At 43.9% G+C, this 17395-nt stretch overlaps 1 protein-coding gene and 1 pseudogene across 4 annotated transcripts in view; one reads left to right on the top strand and one right to left on the bottom strand.

Annotated features, from left to right (window-relative positions):
* Positions 1-7684, bottom strand: part of LOC101693026 (putative protein ZNF720) — an 84427-nt gene extending 76743 nt beyond the window's left edge. For 3 of the 4 annotated variants that reach the window (XM_045077437.1, XM_045077438.1, XM_013049649.2), the window contains exon 1: positions 7590-7684. The gene's annotated coding sequence lies outside the window, so the exon portion shown is untranslated. The remainder of the gene's footprint in view (positions 1-7589) is intronic. The other variant, XM_045077436.1, reaches the window with a different exon arrangement.
* Positions 7344-10366, top strand: LOC123391213 (annotated as a pseudogene).
* Positions 10367-17395: the final 7029 nt, after the last annotated feature.

Here is a 17395-nt window from a genome sequence, read left to right as displayed (position 1 = left end):
GGCTTGATCCCAGGACCCCAGGATCATGACCTGAGTTAAAGGCAAATGCTTAACGACTGAACCACCCTGGTGCCCCTAAGCTTAATGTTAAAAAAGAAAAAGAAACAAAAAGGCAGGGTCCAGCATCTAAATTCTTTTTTTTTTTTTTAAGGGTTTTTTGTTTTAAGATTTTAATTATTTGGGTGGCTCAGTGGGTTGAGCTGCTGCCTTCGGCTCAGGTCATGATCTCAGGGTCCTGGGATCGAGCTCTGCATCGTCCTCTCTGCTCAGCAGGGAGCCTGCTTCCTCCCCTCTCTCTCTCTGCCTGCCTCTTTGCCTACTTGTGATCTCTCTCTGTCAAATAAATAAATAAAATTTTTTTAAAAAGATTTTAATTATTTATTTGACAGAGAGAGATCACAAGTAGGCAGAGGGGAAGGCAGAGAGAGAGAGAGGAGGAAGCAGGTTCCCTGCTGAGCAGAGGGTCCAATATGGGGCTCGATCTCAGGACCCTGGGAACATGACCGGAGCTGAAGGCAGAGGCTTATTAACTCACTGAGCCACCCAGGTGCCCCGAGCATCTACATTTTCAGGGAAAATAGAGGACATCTAGCACCAACCACTCAAGTTTTATGAGGATTAACCCACCTACATGTTCCCGAGGTCCCAGCACAGCCCCAAGGATCCTCTATGTCTGTGCGCAGGTAAAAGCACAGCATGTGCAGCCATTAATAATGTGTCTGTGTTGTTTCCAAACACAAACTTCGCAGGCTATAGCTACTCCAAGCACTGCTGGTACATCCATCTAACTCATTCACCTCTGCTCTCTACCTGAAGCTTTGACTAACTGCAGGTTCTTGAGATCAACAGACCTCTGAGGTAGGGGAAACCAGGAACCCAATGATCCTGGAAGATCAAGCATCAGCATGCTAGGGAGGAGCCTGCCCTGCGTCCAGTAAGTCTCCTTGAGACTGGACTGACAATGATGAAGCCCTGGAGCACTGCTTCCCCTGCATGTCATGCTCACTACTTCTCTGTCTTCTCTGCCTGCCCCTGAAGCCCTTCCTGCTTGGTTTGTGACTATGTACATTGTCTCTGGACGTGAATCCACCATGTTCCCCATCTGCCAAACTCCCGAACAAAGCACATTTTCCTTTCCAACCATGGAAAATTAGGCATGGGATGTCTCACTAAAATGGAGTCAGAGGTTTTAGGCAGGAAGAGCTCTCTTGCCGTACCACTGGAAGTCAGTTGCAGACCCAACAGAGAGATGCACTTGTGGGTGTCTGGGTGGCTCAGTGGGTTAAGCCTCTGCCTTCAGCTCAGGTCATGATCTCAGGGTCCTGGGATCAAGCCCCACATCAGGGGGCTCAGGAGGGAGTCTGCTTCCCCCTCTCTTTCTGCCTGCCTCTCTGCCTACTTGTGATCTCTCTGTCAAATAAATAAATAAATAAAATCTTTTTAAAAAAAGAAAGAGGGGCGCCTGCGTGGCTCAGTGGGTTAAAGCCTCTGCCTTCGGCTCAGGTCATGATCCCAGGGTCCTGGGATGGAGGCCCACATCGGGCTCTGCTCAGTGGGGAGCCTGCTTCCTCCTCTCTCTCTGCCTGCCTCTCTGCCTACTCTCTCTCTGTGAAATAAATAAAAAATCTTTAAAATAAAATAAAATAAAAAGAAAGGAAGAAAGAAAGAGATGCAATTGATCTTACGTGGACTTGATCTTGCTCCAGGATACTCCTCCTCTGTTGCAGTGTAAGGAAGAGATGCTTTTCTTTCTTTCTTTCCTACTTCCTTTCTTCCCTCCCTCTGTCCCCCTGTCCCGTCTTTCTTTCTTTCTTATATTTTATTTATTTATTTGAGAGAGAGAGAGAACACAAGCAGAGGGAGCAGCAGGCACAGAGAAACGGAGAAACAGGCTTACTGCTGAGCAGAGAGCCCAGTGTGGGGCTTGATCCCAGGACCCCAGGATCATGACCTGAGCCAAAGGCAAATGTCCAACCAACTGAGCCACCCAAGTGCTGCAGGAAGAGATGTCATTTTTATGTATAAAAAATACCTTCTCTCTTCATGGGGTTTTATATATAAATGGACTGAATTAACAAGAAGTAGTTTACTTATTTTTTTTAAGATTTATTTATTTATTTATTTGAGAGAGGGAGAGAGAGATCACAAGTAGGCAGAGAGGCAGACAGAGAGAGAGGGGAAAGCAGGCTCCCCGCTGAGCAGAGAGCCTGATGTGGGGCTCGATCTCAGGATCCTGAGATCATGATGCGAGCCCAAGGCAGAGGCTTAACCCACTGGGCCACCCAGGTGCCCCAATAAGAAGTAATTTAGAACTTCAATGTCCAGAACAGGATTCTTTGATCTTTCCAAAGTTACTTTTCTCAAAGATGAGTTCGACAAACATGGTTCTAAAATTGACAAAACTGAATGGGATTCCTATTTTAATTGGTATTTTGAGGGTTCCAAACCCTATCAGGAACATGATATTGCCTCATACCAACAATGCAATTTTTCAACTGAATAAGGTAAGCAAATAATTACAAACACAGAAGAGGGCTTTTGAGGCCTATGCCTCCCCTCCCCCACCTTTATCAAGAGTCACTAGGAAGCCACCCTGTGCTCAGGCCCCCTGTCCAAAACCATCTTCCTTTGTGCTCTCCCTTCTTCATCTCCACTATCATTCTATTCTTTTGTTGCACCTTCTTCTTCCTCTGACGCTCCCTCTGCTACCTCCTCTTCTGAACCTATTAAAATCTGCCCCCTTAAAGTTAAGTCTTCTGAAGATCTAAGTGAACACAATGTTTATGTTCCCTGGAATAAAGATGAACTTTGAGCAATAAAGAGTTCCCTAAAGTGAATGAGGATCTCCATAGGTTTGCTGAAGAATTTAACATATCAATTCAAGTTCCCAAGATGGTTTTTCAGATTTACATCAATGGGTCCACATGATTATGGTGAGGGCCAGGCCAAATACTGGATGAAACTAACCCAACAGAAACATCATGAACAGGATCTAAAGAAACAGACCCCTAAGTTTTGGCAAGATGCTTGAAAACTTGCTAGAGGACGCCAACAATCAATTATACTGCATTTCTGAATCCAGTGGATCAGAACAAAATTCAGGCTTGTATACAAGAGGCAGATGAATCCCTTCATAAGGGTTAGAATCAACTACAATTCGTCTTTAAAGATGGATTCAGCCAGGGCACTTGGGTGGCTCCAGTGGCTTCGTGTCTGATTCCTGATTTTGCTCACATCCTGATCTCAGGGTTCTGAGACAGAGCCCTACTTCAGGCTCAGCACAGAATCTGTTTGAGATCCTCTCTCTCCTCCCTCTGCCCAGCCCCTGCTTCTGCTCCAAATAAATAAATAAGTACATATCTTTAAAGATGGATTCTGTCAATGGTCCTGGAAGTAGAGTCTCCCCTAGAGGCTGCAGAGAAAATCCTAGGCCTTGTGAAACCTTGATTTTGACCTTACAGGACTATAAACAGAAAACATGGTAAGCCCACTGAAATTCAAATATATAATCAGCAGAGCATCCTTTTTTAGCTCCTAAATGTGTGGAAATTTGTTACAGTGGAGACAGAACATAACATAGACATAACATTAAATATTTTGTACATTTAATAAACTGAGGGTTGCTGGGGGAGAGGGGGGAGGGATAGCGTGACTAGGTGATGAACATTGGGGAGGGTATGTGCTATGGTGAGTGCTGTCAACTGTTTAAGACTGATGATTCACAGACCTGTACCCCTGAAGCAAATAATGTAATTTTTTTTTTAAAAAAGGAAAAATAATTTACATGAAGGGCCTCTGGTGGCTCAGTCATGAAGTGTCTGCCTTTGGCTCAGGTCATGATTCCATGGTCCGGGGATTGAGGCCGGCATTGGGCTCCCTGCTCAGCGGGAAGCCCACTTCTCCCTCTTCCACTCCCCCTGATGGTATTCCCTCTCTGTCTGTCAAATAAATAAAATCTTTAAAAAAATTTTTTTTACAATTAAATAAAATAAAAATCCTCACTCATTGCCCCCATTAACAGTTTAATATTCAGTCATAAAAGCTCATCAGTTTGAAGTGTATCCTCGTTCTTATGCAATTTCAGAGGGTATGTGAAGTTCCATTTGAAATTGTGTAACACACCGACAAACTAAAATATTTTGCATTAGCTTTAATGTTTGCATAAAAATATTGTCATATCAAACTTACTGTCAATCAAACTGCTTTTCCTAACCAATGCTACATGAAGGCAGTATCTTCACAGTACTAGAAATGGATTTACTGCAATTCTTACACATATCCCGCTGTGGTTGTAAATGTAACACGCTTGTTGAAATGCCTCCTTGTTGACACACAAATGTATCTGTCTCCAACCACGCACATCATGAAATTTGGATCTTTGATTTGTACACATGTAACTGACTGGGTGGTTTGGGGACATAAAATTGTTGCACCATCATGACTGTGCGTTCTTATAATGAGGGGACAATTGCTGAACTACCCTTGCAAATGGACAATAAAAACCAGACACAAACACACAAAAACACATGATATCCTGCCAACTGTGTTTCCACTGTTAAAACAATTAAACAGGGAAGCCACAGATTCAGTTGGCTTTAAGGTCTCAGAAGCCTCTGTAAGCAAACCACAACTTAATTCGCAATCAATGCAATGGAAAGGGAGAAAATCAACTTAAGAACAAACAATTGGAGTCAAGAAGGCCTTCCGAAAATAAGGCAACAGCGTGGGGTATAGCCAATCACATACCACCTCCCTACCACCTCTCCATAAAACGCTCACTGCTACCTCCTACAGGTGGGGCAAGCGTAACCATTTGAAAAGACAAACCAACTGGCCAGATTTACTCTGGGAAATCTGAACGTATATCACCTCATCTCTGAAGATCACACAGTACCTACCACCAGTCACTTCGACCAGTTTCTCAAGTGGCCTAAACTCCTGACTCACGTTGCAGGCCAGCAGAAGACAGTGCGACAGGTTTCTCAACAGCCCACTTTTGCACATGCACACAACACACCAATGCAATTCTGCCCTCACTTCCACAGCCCTCACCCTTGGCAATGGCTTCCCAGAGCGCCTGCGCAGTTATAGTCGCCCAATAAGGGCTGTATACGCGCACAGAGGGTTTGTGGTGCACACTGCTTCTCTATGGGCCCCAATGTGCAGTTGTGTGCTCCTCCCTAACCAGCCGAGGGGGTTTCCTGAATCTCATTTCAACCGAGCCCACATACCCAAGTTCAAGTTCAGGCAAGCTAGGACCAGAGTGTATGGACAAACCAGTCCTCCTTCTGGCCAGTGTTGCTACTACACACCCAGTGTTTCTGCTGCCCTCTCCTGTTTACGTGTGTGCACACTGAAAACAGAGGTGAACCCCTCAAGGTCCGGAGTCTGTCACCTGCCACAGTGCAGAGGATCCCAGAAGAGATGGGGATCAGGGACTGGACATCCAGGATCACCTGTGCAACATGAATGCAAGTAGCGCCCATCAATCCCAACAGCAGACCTTCTGACACTCCCGGATTTCCCTTGCATATTTGGTCCTAACATTATGTGGACAGGGCTCAGGGCCCAGAAATTTTGTCGGGCATAGTCCCTCTGCCTAAATGGGGATTACAGAGACTAACAGAGAACTGTCCATTAAGATTCCGTGGAAAATAACCTCAGACCACAAAATTGCCCTCCACAGCTCCACTGTCGGTCCCCGTGCCTCCCTTCTCAGAACAGCTCAGAGAACACAGTTCCTGGCAGCCCCACGTGGGTGGCCCCAACTGGCATTCACATTTTCCTGAGGCTCAGACTCAGACAAAGCACAGCAAAAACTTAAAATTTGGAGAGGAAGTTTCACCTTTCTGGTTAAAACACTGTTTCCAGGGGTGCCTGGGTGGCTCAGTGGGTTAAGCCTCTGCCTTCTGCTTGGGTCATGATCTCAGGGTCCTGGGATCAAGCCCCATGTTGGGCTCTCTGCTCAGCAGGGAGCCTGCTCCCCAACCCCGCCCCCACCTGCTCCCCCCGCCCCCGCCTGCCTCTCTGCCTACTTGTGATCTCTGTCAAATAAATGTATAAAATCTTAAAAAAAAAAAAACAAAAAAACCTGCTTCCAAGGTAACACATAGCATCCCACCTTCCATTCCTGGGATGTCCACTCATAGTCCACACATTAAAATGAACCAAATACATAAATGCAAATGACTGACGTATCAAATTTCATTCAGAGCTTCTAATCCACCCTTCCTTCTTGTCTCTCAGACTGCTCTCATATCTACGTGTCATCACACCCAACATTATTTTTAAGGTTAATGATCATGAAAAAGAAGAGAAAGAGTCTCTACTCCCAAGAAGGCACGCCCAGCACCCAAATCCCTCTGGAAAGAGTGATCATATAGTATCCAATTCCCAGGGCTTTAGAACAATCAACATGCATATTCTAAGATTCCCAGCACAGTGCCCTGGGAATCTATACCTGGAGCACGTAGTAGCTGCTCAATAAACATTCCTTTCATTAATGAGTACATACTATTCATATAAAACAACCTTGTGCAGACAACACAACCTTATCTAGTCCCTTCCTAAGTTGTATGGGATGAGCAGAAAAGGTCATCTTTCCAGAAGCTGTTAGTAGTCATCCCTGAGAAAGACAGTATTTGTGTTGAGAGAGAACAGTTTGGAATAAGGGACTCAGATGTGCTCTTCTGCTTTCTCTAACATAATGCTAGTGGACATGAAGCCTGGGGACAGCAACCTCAATGACTAGAAGACACACACTAATGGGCTTCATCCACTTCTAGGGAGTCCTGATATCAGAGTATGGGGCCCCAGAATCTATTTTTAATGGGAACCTCAAATGGTTTGTAGATACATGCAATTCTGACAAGCAATGGTTGAAAAGTCATTCTCAGTTGTGCCCTCATGTTGGGATCTCCTGTGTAGGTTTTAGAACTACCATGCCTAGTGTCCCAACCACAAAGATTCTGTCATCTAGTCCTTGATAGGGCCTAGCATCAATTAGGTCTTAGTGAAGTGCCACAACATGTTCTACTGTGAGGCCAATGTAAACACTGAGGCTCCCAGGTACATTTCTGAGGACAGAACACAGAGTCTGGTCAATGGGGAAGCCTCCATACAGAGGGCTACTCTATTTAAGATTTCATAAGGGAGGGTCAGTCTCCCCAACATTCCTGATTTTGTACCAGACTTTTTGTGTGCCTGCCGGAGACAAATGCACCCAAAAAGTTAGAAGTAAATCACACTGGGGCCTTCACTTTGAAACTACCTATGCATACAGATTTTCACATGCTTCCACAAACAATGGAATAGAAATCAGATCACATAAACCCTTAGTGGCCATGGGGAGATTTTTGGATTTCCCTGTGAATGCCACGGAAGACACCAGAACAGGAGGTAAGTCCTTCAAGGATGTAGGAGCATGTGAAGAGTGAGATGAGAGCTATCCCTCTGTGACCACAAGAGAATTAAAACTTCCAGACTCCTCCCATTCAAGCAGAGCATCTCAAACCACATTTTAAGCTCAAGTTTTCTCTTTTGAGCTTTGGCCCCCACCTGTATCATCTGCTTCATTCATTCCCACCTACCTGAGTGTGTGGCTACTGTCTCCTTTCTCTTCATGCGCTGGGGCTCTTTACTTTTCCAGAGAAGATGACCAGATCCAGACTACAGACAGCAAGACCTATTGACAAGAAAAAGAAGCATGACTCTTCCTGGAGAATCTACAATTTCAAATCCAGCACTATGCTCAATAGGGAAGAGAGCACATTACAGAAGGCTGTAGAAATTTACTTCTCCAAACACTGTTTCCTGATGGACTCTTTAGAATACTTAGGAAGCATTTTCAATGTTCAGCTCCTTAACACCACTACCAAGTACTGCTGAATCATAAATAAAGACTAGATATTTGATTTTAATGTGAGCAACAATATTTTATGCCAGTTGGTTTCTAGAATTATCCCTACTCTAGAGTAAAGTTTACAGATAACCTCAGGGAATGGTAAGGCTGAAATCAAAATAAAACATCATGAATACTTCCTTCCTCACACAAACAAACCTTATTATTTCAAGGAAATAATCAGGCATTTATCATTTGTGCTTACACCACAGAATTTTAAGACATTTGAATATACAGTAATTCCACAGTACTTGTTTCATTCTGCTGAAAATAAAAACATAATAAAGGAGAGCATATCTGTGACACTGTGCAGAATTAAATGGAAACTCATGAAACCAAAGACCATTTAGTACCTTTATTTGCAAAAACCAAGATCTCCTCCTGTAAAGAAAAGTCACAGCCCACATTTTCCAGGGGAATGTAGCAGAGAGACCCTGAACCAAGTGAACAAAGTTAGTATCAGATGAAACAAGACAAATTGGGATCAGTGGCCTGATGCATGTAGGACTCCTCACTGTTGTGATAAAGTTTACAAAACAAAGAATTGTATTATGATTCTAATCATGAAAACAGCAGTTTTATGAAATTTCAAGTCAGAGATAGCTCCCGCATCCTGTAATCTTTCATGTATTTCAAATACTAAGTTTTGTTAAAGCAACCTAGACAGCGAGGCTTTCTTTTTCAGGACATTGACTTATTTTGGGCCTGATAGCCATCTGGATTATCCGTTCACGTTCATTCAGTTTATACAGACTCAGGTCACACCTAGGCAGAATCTAAATAGTAAGTATTTCCTCCTTCATTGGGATTCCTGACAAATCTCCAGTGAGGATCATGGGTATCAACATAGCCCCATGTTGATCTGTCCCAGAGGGAATATTTTCAATAGTTGCAGGTCATGAATTCACGGACGGGATTCATGTAGCACAGAAAGCCCAGTTGGAGAGAATGGAGAGACAGCCCCAGGAAAGGACTATCCTGAAGGGTTGACTTTGACTATCCTTAAATGGATACATAGTCGTCCAAAAACCTACTGGCTCCGCAGGACCACCAGAACTAGAAAAGTGAATGCTTGCCAGTTCTAAATAGACTGCCTTTCAGTAAGAAAGGAAGACACCGTTCCTGAGCTCATCAGGGTAAGATTTACCTGAGAAGCAGCCATTTCTTCCTCTCCCTTCTGGGCTACGTGTCTTTCTCAGGTGATATGTGAAGAAAGGCCTTGGCACAGCCTCTTCACCCACTATCAGCAGCTCAAGGCACAAGGATCTCGAAATGCACAAAAAGCCGCTCTCTCCTTTGTCACAGAAAATATTCAGAAAAAAAAAGAGCTTTCACTTGGACATTTGCATGTGTGCTTCTCCTTCCTTGGTTTCAGATGTCCTCGCCTCCCACAGAGAGCCACAAATCCTGCCACAGCACAGGGAGCATGGGCTGCCCTGACCTGCCATTTCCAACTGCAGACTGAACAGACTGTTACCTTGTCCCCAAACCACAACGGTGAAGGTCAGGGTAAATGGATCTGGCCAACTGAGCACCTGCTCACTGCTTTTAACTGTGGCAAAGTGGATATTGTTGCCATTAATAACCCATTTATTGATCCAAACTACATGGCCTACATATTCAGTATGAATCCACCCATGGCAAATTTCATGGCATAGTCAAGGCTGAGAACAGGAAACTTGTCATCAATGGAATCCCCATTTCCACCTCCCAGGTGTGAGCTCCCACCAACATCGAATGAGGCGATGCTGGTGCTCAGTATGTCGCTGCGTCCATCGGGGTCTTCACCACCATGGAGATGGCCAGGGTTTACTTGAATGGTGGGTCCAAGTGGGTCATCATCTCTGCCCCATCTTCTGCCCCCTCTGCCCCATGTTTGTGATAGGCATGAACCATGAGGAATATGACAACTCCTTCAAGATTGTCAGCAATGCCTCCTGCACCACAGCTTGGCCCCTCTGGCAAAGGTCATCCATGACAACTTTGGCATCACAGAGGGACTCAAGGACCACAGGTCATGCCACCAAAGCTATGCAGACGACCATGGACCACCTCTCTGGGAAGTTGTGGCTTGATGGCTGAAGGGTTGCCCAGTACATTATCCCTGGTTCTACCAGCATTGCAAGGACATCTTTGCGAAGAATGGGAAGCACACTGGCATGGGTTCAGTGTCCCCACCCCAATGTGTCATCTAACCTGCCACCCGGACAAAGTTGCAAAATATGACGACATCAAGAAGGTGGTGAAGTAGGCATCAGGTGGCCCTGTCAAGGGCATCCTCAGCTACACTGAGCACCAAGTCTTCTCCTGTGACATTCACAGGGACATCCACTCTTCTACCTTTGATTCTGGGGCTGGCATTGCTCCCAATGATCAGTTTGTGAAGCTCATTTCCTGGTATGACAATGAACTTGTCTACAGTGACTGCAGCCAAACCTCATGGTCCACATGGCCTCCAAGAACTAAGAGCCCTGGACCACCAGCCTGAACAAGAGCGAGAGGAAGAGAGAGGCAGCCAGGCAGTGCTTGCCCTCTAGTCATCCTCCAACACACTGAGAATCTCCTGACCTCCAGTTACCATCGCAGACCCCCTGAAACAGGGGGTCGGTCGGGGGAGTGGGACTCAGGGAGCCCTACCTTATCATGTACCAGAATAAAGAATACTGTAACCACAGGGGGAAAAAAAGTTTTTATATGGGGCACCTGGGTGGCTCAGTGGGTTAAAGCCTCTGCTTTTGGCTCAGGTCATAATCCCAGGGTCCTGGGATTGAGCCCCATATCGGGCTCTCTGCTCAGCGGGGAGCCTGCTTCCTCCTCTCTCTCTGCCTGCCTCTCTGCCTACTTGTGATCTCTGTCTGTCAAATAAATAAATAAAATATTTTTTAAAAAGTTTTTATATGTTAATTAAATATGGATGAATGGAAAAATACAGAAAGGAAGGATAGATCAGTAGTTCAGAGAGTTTTCATTCTTGAATTCACATTTTAGGATAGAAATTGTTTGACTTTATAAGTAAATGCCAGTTTTCCTGTACTTTATCCACACTTATCAATGGTGTATGATCATTTTAATTCCTCCACATTGGTGTTAACAATTTTATTTTTTGCTCAAATTTAGTCATTCTAGAAATAGTGTCATTTCCTTGTAGTTTTTCTGTTTTCTAGGAGTGGTTAAAGAAAATAGGACATATATGCACTATATATTTAAGATATAGAATACATATATCATATGTATCATATGTAATACATAAGACATATGTATGCAACTTTCAGTCTTAAAAAGGAAGAAAGACATCTTCCCATTTTAGACAAAGCAGGTGAGCCTGGAGGACATTATTGTGAGTGGAACAAGCCACACAAAGCAGGAGATACTGCTTTGTCTCAATTGTATCTGGAATCTAATAAAGTTGAACTCCTAAAAGCAGAGTAAAAGTATGATTGCAGGACATGGCTGAGGGTGAAGTGGGAGATGTTGGTCAAATGGTACAAAATTTCAGTTACGCAGGATGAATAAATTCTGGAGCTCTAAGGCATGGCACGGTGACTGCAGATGGTTCTGAATCTATTATTATACTTGATATTTCTAAGAGAATATATCTGCAATGTTCTCAAAAAAAATTAAAGAGTCAGGGCGCCTGGGTGGCTCAGTGGGTTAAAGCCTCTACCTTTGGCTTGAGTCATGATCCCAGGGTCCTGGCATCAAGTCCCACATCGGGCTCTCTGCTCAGTGGGAAGCCTGCTTCCTCCTCTCTCTCTGCCTACCTCTCTGCCTACTTGTGATCTCTCTCTCTCTCTGTCAAATAAATAAATAAATAAAAATCTTAAAAAAAAAATTTAAAGAATCAGAAAACAAAAAACCCTAGCTCTATGAGGAGATAATGTTAATGAGCTAGACTGTTTTAATCATGTCATAATGTACACACAGATTGATGTTTTGTTACTTGAGCAATTACTGAATCTACAGGAATGGAAAACAAGGTTCTACGTGAAAGGCCAGCAAAGCACACGATTTAATAATAAAAAACAGAGGGGGCCTGGGTGGCTCAGTGGGTTAAAGCCTCTGCCTTCAGTTCAGGTCATGATCCGAGGGTCCTGGGATGGAGCCCTGCATCAGGCTCTCTGCTAAATGAGGAGCCTGCTTCCTCCTCTCTCTTTCTCTGCCTGCCTCTCTCCCTACTTGTGATAAATAAATAAATAAATAAAGATCTAAAAATAATAATAATAAAAAACAGAAATGAAGGCACCAAAATACATAGTCCTTTGGCCCCATTTATCGGAGTCTGGGTTTTGTGAATTGTGAGCACCAGCTCTGGAGAGATCAAAGGAAGAGCCCCCAGAATCTGATTTCCTTTAAGCTGTCCTGGGAAGGAAGGACATCTGGAGTCAGGCCAGAACTGCGCAGCCTCAGCAGGGAGCGGATCTGGTTTGGGCTAGGGAGAGAGAAGGCTGGAGGCTGTGATCTCCCTGCCTCTGGGGTGCGTCAAGGCCTGTCATTCCCAAGCCCTCCCAAAGAAATTCCACACCCAGAGTTCATATGGTTTGAATCTATTTAGTCTCATTCCTACTTCAGAAAATAAAACAAAAAGCAACTTAACATAAACACTTAGCATTTTCGGGGCAACTATATTAGAAAACTTTTTATTCTTTTTTTTTTTTTTTAAAGATTTTATTTACTTGACAGAGAGAAATCACAAGTAGACTGAGAGGCAAGCAGAGAGAGAGAGAGCGCGGGAAGCAGGCTCCCTGCTGAGCAGAGAGCCGGACGCGGGACTCGATCCCAGGACCCTGGGATGATGACCCGAGCCGAAGGCAGCGGCTTAACCCACTGAGCCACCCAGGCGCCCCAGAAAACTTTTTATTCTTAACAAGAATGCAAAATAAATGCTACTGCTACTAAAATCTCTAGCCCATGGTTGGCCCATCAAAGGTGACACCAGAACTCACACCCCACCTGAAGCAAAGTGCCGCTGCTTCCTCACACTGACTCCACAATCCTGAATTCAACCATGCACCCATTTGCTCTGAAAATTTCTGGATGTTATGGGTCAGTCATGACCCTTAATTAGTTTTTTTAATGACTGACTGCCACCAAAACAATCAGTTTCTCTCTGTTTGCATCTGGACACCTGCTCAATGCTCTTTAACCACAGAATGGACTCCCATCCGGGAACCACAATGGAAATTTCTTCTATGGAGGGAGGAGAGGACCCTGGATGACTCATTGCTCTTTCTCTGAGATGGAAACATTTTCAAATTCTACAGTCTACATAGGACATCTCTATATGTTCCAAAGAGTCCCTGATACTGGAGAGTATGTCCCCAGTGAGACTGAGCTGATGCCCCCACATGCATCTAGGTAGGGGAAACCTTAGGCTGAGTCTGGGCCATCACATAGGGCATGGACCAGTCCCGGTGGGCAGTGTCCTCTCATGCAGGTGACGTATCCTGTCCCTGAGCAGGGCTCCCTGAAGAAGCCTCAACTCTGTTTACATATGTTACAGGCAACTGTACTTGTGCTCATGATTCTAGATTTTTTGTGGGTCTTAATCTTTCACTGTTAAGGATCTTCCTCCCTGCTGAGGTTGCAGTAATGCAGGACCTAGTGTGGCAAGTTTTAAGCCTATGCTTTTGACAACTTAGAGATGTGGCGTTGATCACTAGGAGCGACAGTTTGTTGAAGGACAATCGAACACGTTAACCTTCTCTGTGGAACTGTCTTCAGAACCCCGTGACCAGGTGTGCGTTAGGAACACATGCTATCTTCTATTGAAAGATACATATTCAAATGTATTTTGAGTATCTCTGCTTTGTTTCAGGAGAAACTGCTTCATTCGTGATTGGACTCTGACCTTATTACCAAAGCCATCAGTACAACATGATTCTATGGATAATTACACAATTACAAAAGGATTCATTACGGAGCTATAATTGATTATTACTGACACAGATTCTCTGTTATTCACAATTTTACCTACAATGTGACTGGCTCGTAATTGTACATGACAGACACTCTGAGGCATGAATATATAAATGACTGACATGGAGAAAAACAGACTACATTTTCTCATGAGATGAAGAAGTTCTGTGACTACTCCAGGATACAGAGAAAAACCTGGACATACAGTGGTCATCACCCAAGAGAATAAAGGGGCTGACAGGTAGGAAACATGATCAAGGTCAAGTTGCTCACTTGCTACCAGGGAATCTAATGAAAAAGAGAAAAATTACTATGATGGCAGAGAGGGTATAAAAAGTTACAAAGGCGCTTTCCAGAACAAGCATGCTTGGTGTCGCAGCTGTCCTCTCAGAGAGGATCTAGGTGTGATATTGTTCCTGTGAAGGTGTTGGCCTCTAGCCTTGTGCATGCACAGAGCAACAACCGTAATGAATCCTACACACAACATCTGAGGTACATCTGAATGCTGCACAGATTATGTCTATGTGTTTATCACAAAATCTTGAATAGGTGCTAGTATCTATAGTCTTTGTGCTGTATTTTATGTATTGATCTTCTTGTAACACACATACATACTAACTGTGGTATTTCCCAGATCCTGTGAGTTCCAGCAGAGGATACTGGAAGGGCTAATACAATGTGAGACTTTTGTTCCTTAATATTTTGCTCACCTGGAGTTCTGGGACTGATGGTAGTGGCCTGAAGACAAGGACCCAAAGCTGCCAGGACACACCTCTAGACACTCTGTGAAACCAGAAATACGTCTGGATCCAACATCATGGACAAAATATTTCAAACTGAAAGCTGCCAAGGTGTTTGGGATAGCACCAAAAGGAAAGAACGGTCGTGGCTACATTCAGATGACTGAGGAAAAGCCTCCCAAACCTGTCCTGCTTTCACTGCAGTAAAGGGAAATAAGGATGATATAAGACGTAGAACTCCCTCAGGTTTCCAGGGAAAATCTGGACCAGGAAGATCATTCCCACTGTCAGATTCTTAGCTGCCATTTTCAGGGTTCAAATGTTTACTTTCTTTTTTTTTTTTTTTTTTAAGATTTTATTTTATTTATTTGACTGAGAGAGACAGCGAGAGAGGAAACAGCAGCGGGGGAAGTGGAAGAGGGAGAAGCAGGCTTCCTGCTGAGCAGGGAGCCCAATGCAGGACTCGATTCCAGGACCCTGAGACAACAACCAGAGCCGAGGGCAGATGCTTAACCAACTGAGCCACCAGGTACCTCAAATATTTACTATCAAAAACACAGAAAGCAGCATGGAAACAAGAGTTCTGGGCCCTATTTTCCATGAAAAATGAAATCCACAAAATTCACCGAGGTCTAAAGTAATTCTATAGTGTTTATGGTATATGGCCCAGTTACTAATGCTTTATTTATCTTCATGATTTTATGAATAAGGACTAATACTATTCCTTTCTTACCAATGTTACATAATAGAATACATAAATATTTGGTACAAAGCTCTGAAAACTCTTGTAAATTACTAAGTGGTAACAGCAGTAGGTGCATTTTTTTGTTCTATCGAAGGGACTCTGGGTGGGCTCCTGGTTGGGTAAGGGCCATGGAAAATACCAAGCCATAATGAGAATCCTGGAAGACTCAGCTTCACCTCCCCACTCCTCCTTAATCCAGAGGGGGAAGTGCTGCAAATGGAATTATGACTAGTAATTCATACATGAAGAAGGCTCCATAAAATCTCAATAGTATGGAGTTGGGAGTGATTACAGGCTGGTGAACACATTCACACAGGGAGGGTGACACACCCTAACTCCATGGGGACAAAAGCTCCTGATCATGGGAACCTCCCAGACCTCACACTATGTACTTCTTCCTCTGTATCCTTTATCATAGTCTTTATTTATTTTTTAAGATTTATTTATTTGGTTGAAAGAGAGCGAGTACATGGTGGGGAGGAGCAGAGAGAGGAGAAAAACTCAGGAAGACTCTGCGCTGAATGCAGAGACCCAAACGAGGATCATTCTCAGGACACTGAGATCATGATCTGAGCTGAAACCAAGAGTCGGTGGCTTAACGGACTACACCACCCAGGTGCCCCTCTAGTAGCCTTTAATAAGCTGGCAAACGTGTTTCCCTTGAAGTCTGCAAGCCCCTCTAGCGAACTAACTGAACCCAAAGAAGACATTATTGGAATCTCTAAAATACATTCAGTCATTCACAAATATGGGTATTGGCTGAGCTTGTGAAAGTGTCTGTAAGTATGTGTGTAAGGCGGGAGGTCAGTCCCATGGAACTGACCTCTAACCCTAAACCTTATCTGTGGGACCTGAAGAAATCTCTGGGTAAAGTGTTCAAGTAAAGCTGTAAGACATCTACATGGTGTTGGAGACCTGCTATTAGTTGTGAGGAAAGCACCTCCACACTGCATTGTGGCCAGAATTATCAGAAGTAGCTAAGAGGGACACAGAGCAGAGAAACACATTAGAGAAGAACTGGGTTTTTCCCTTCATTGAAAAGAAACAATAGGTTTTTTTTTCTTTATAACTGATAAAAATAGTTTAATTTTTTTACAAAAGGATTAATGATCATCTAAATATTGATAGTCAACATTTGAACCTATAGCATCAAGAGGCAATCAGGTGGCCTTCCAGAAGACTTGTTCTTGGATTATCTCCTCTGCCAACCAATGCTTCATCCAGAAATCTTTGCACAGAGCAGCCTCCATGGTCTGAGACTTGAGAGTGTAAGTTCCAGCCCTGGACACACACATATACCCTGAATGGGTATTTAACTGTCCCCTGAAGACCAGGTACGCAGGTCCAACTTCCAGGGTTTAAACACAGAAGTCCAGCCTACCTGCGAGTTACTTTCACATCTGGAGAACCTAGACCAGAGTCCCCCTAAAACAATTCATACCCATCTGTGTCTCTGACTGCGTTCTTCATGAGCTAATCATTTCATTGAAGATGACCACCACAGGGATGCCCTCATCATGTCATCCTCAAAGCAGGTCCCCAAACAGGCCTCAATGGCTATCACCTGAGAGCTGTACAAACAGAAAATTGGACAGTGGTGGTGTTTACAGCCAGCCCAGAAAGAATGAAATGGTTACATGGAAAGAGGCCTAGAAATCTGAGATTTTACAAGTGCTCCAGATGGTTCTGATGTAAGATAAATCTGACAGCCTCTGTGTTAACTAAGTCAACGATCATTCCTGAATTATGCATCAATGGTCACTCTGAGATATTCTCTATGTTTGTGGTGATGTTACTTACGTAACACACACAACCTAGACATTTCTGGTATTCATAAATAAATAGGACTGTAACAGTCTGTCTTGGCTACCTCATCTTCCACATGTCCCTTCCTGCAGTGCCCTCCTCCAGCTTCCTGGGATCACCCACGAATACAATTCTCATCACATTCTCTCATCAAAATAATCGAATTTAGAATGCATTGGAATTTTCTCAAATATTTCATCAAATAAGAACGTGGTTTGATGACTGCGGGTGGGGCAAGCATGTGTGGCCATGAGAGAAGTGTTAGCATAATGTCTGCTGGTGAACAGC

Source organism: Mustela putorius, unplaced genomic scaffold, assembly GCF_011764305.1.
Source record: "Mustela putorius furo isolate JIRA1106 unplaced genomic scaffold, ASM1176430v1.1 tig00000196_pilon_pilon_pilon, whole genome shotgun sequence".
NCBI classification, from domain to species: domain Eukaryota; kingdom Metazoa; phylum Chordata; class Mammalia; order Carnivora; family Mustelidae; genus Mustela; species Mustela putorius.
Note: the sequence above shows the minus strand (reverse complement) of the source record. Positions and strands in the feature narration are given on the sequence as shown.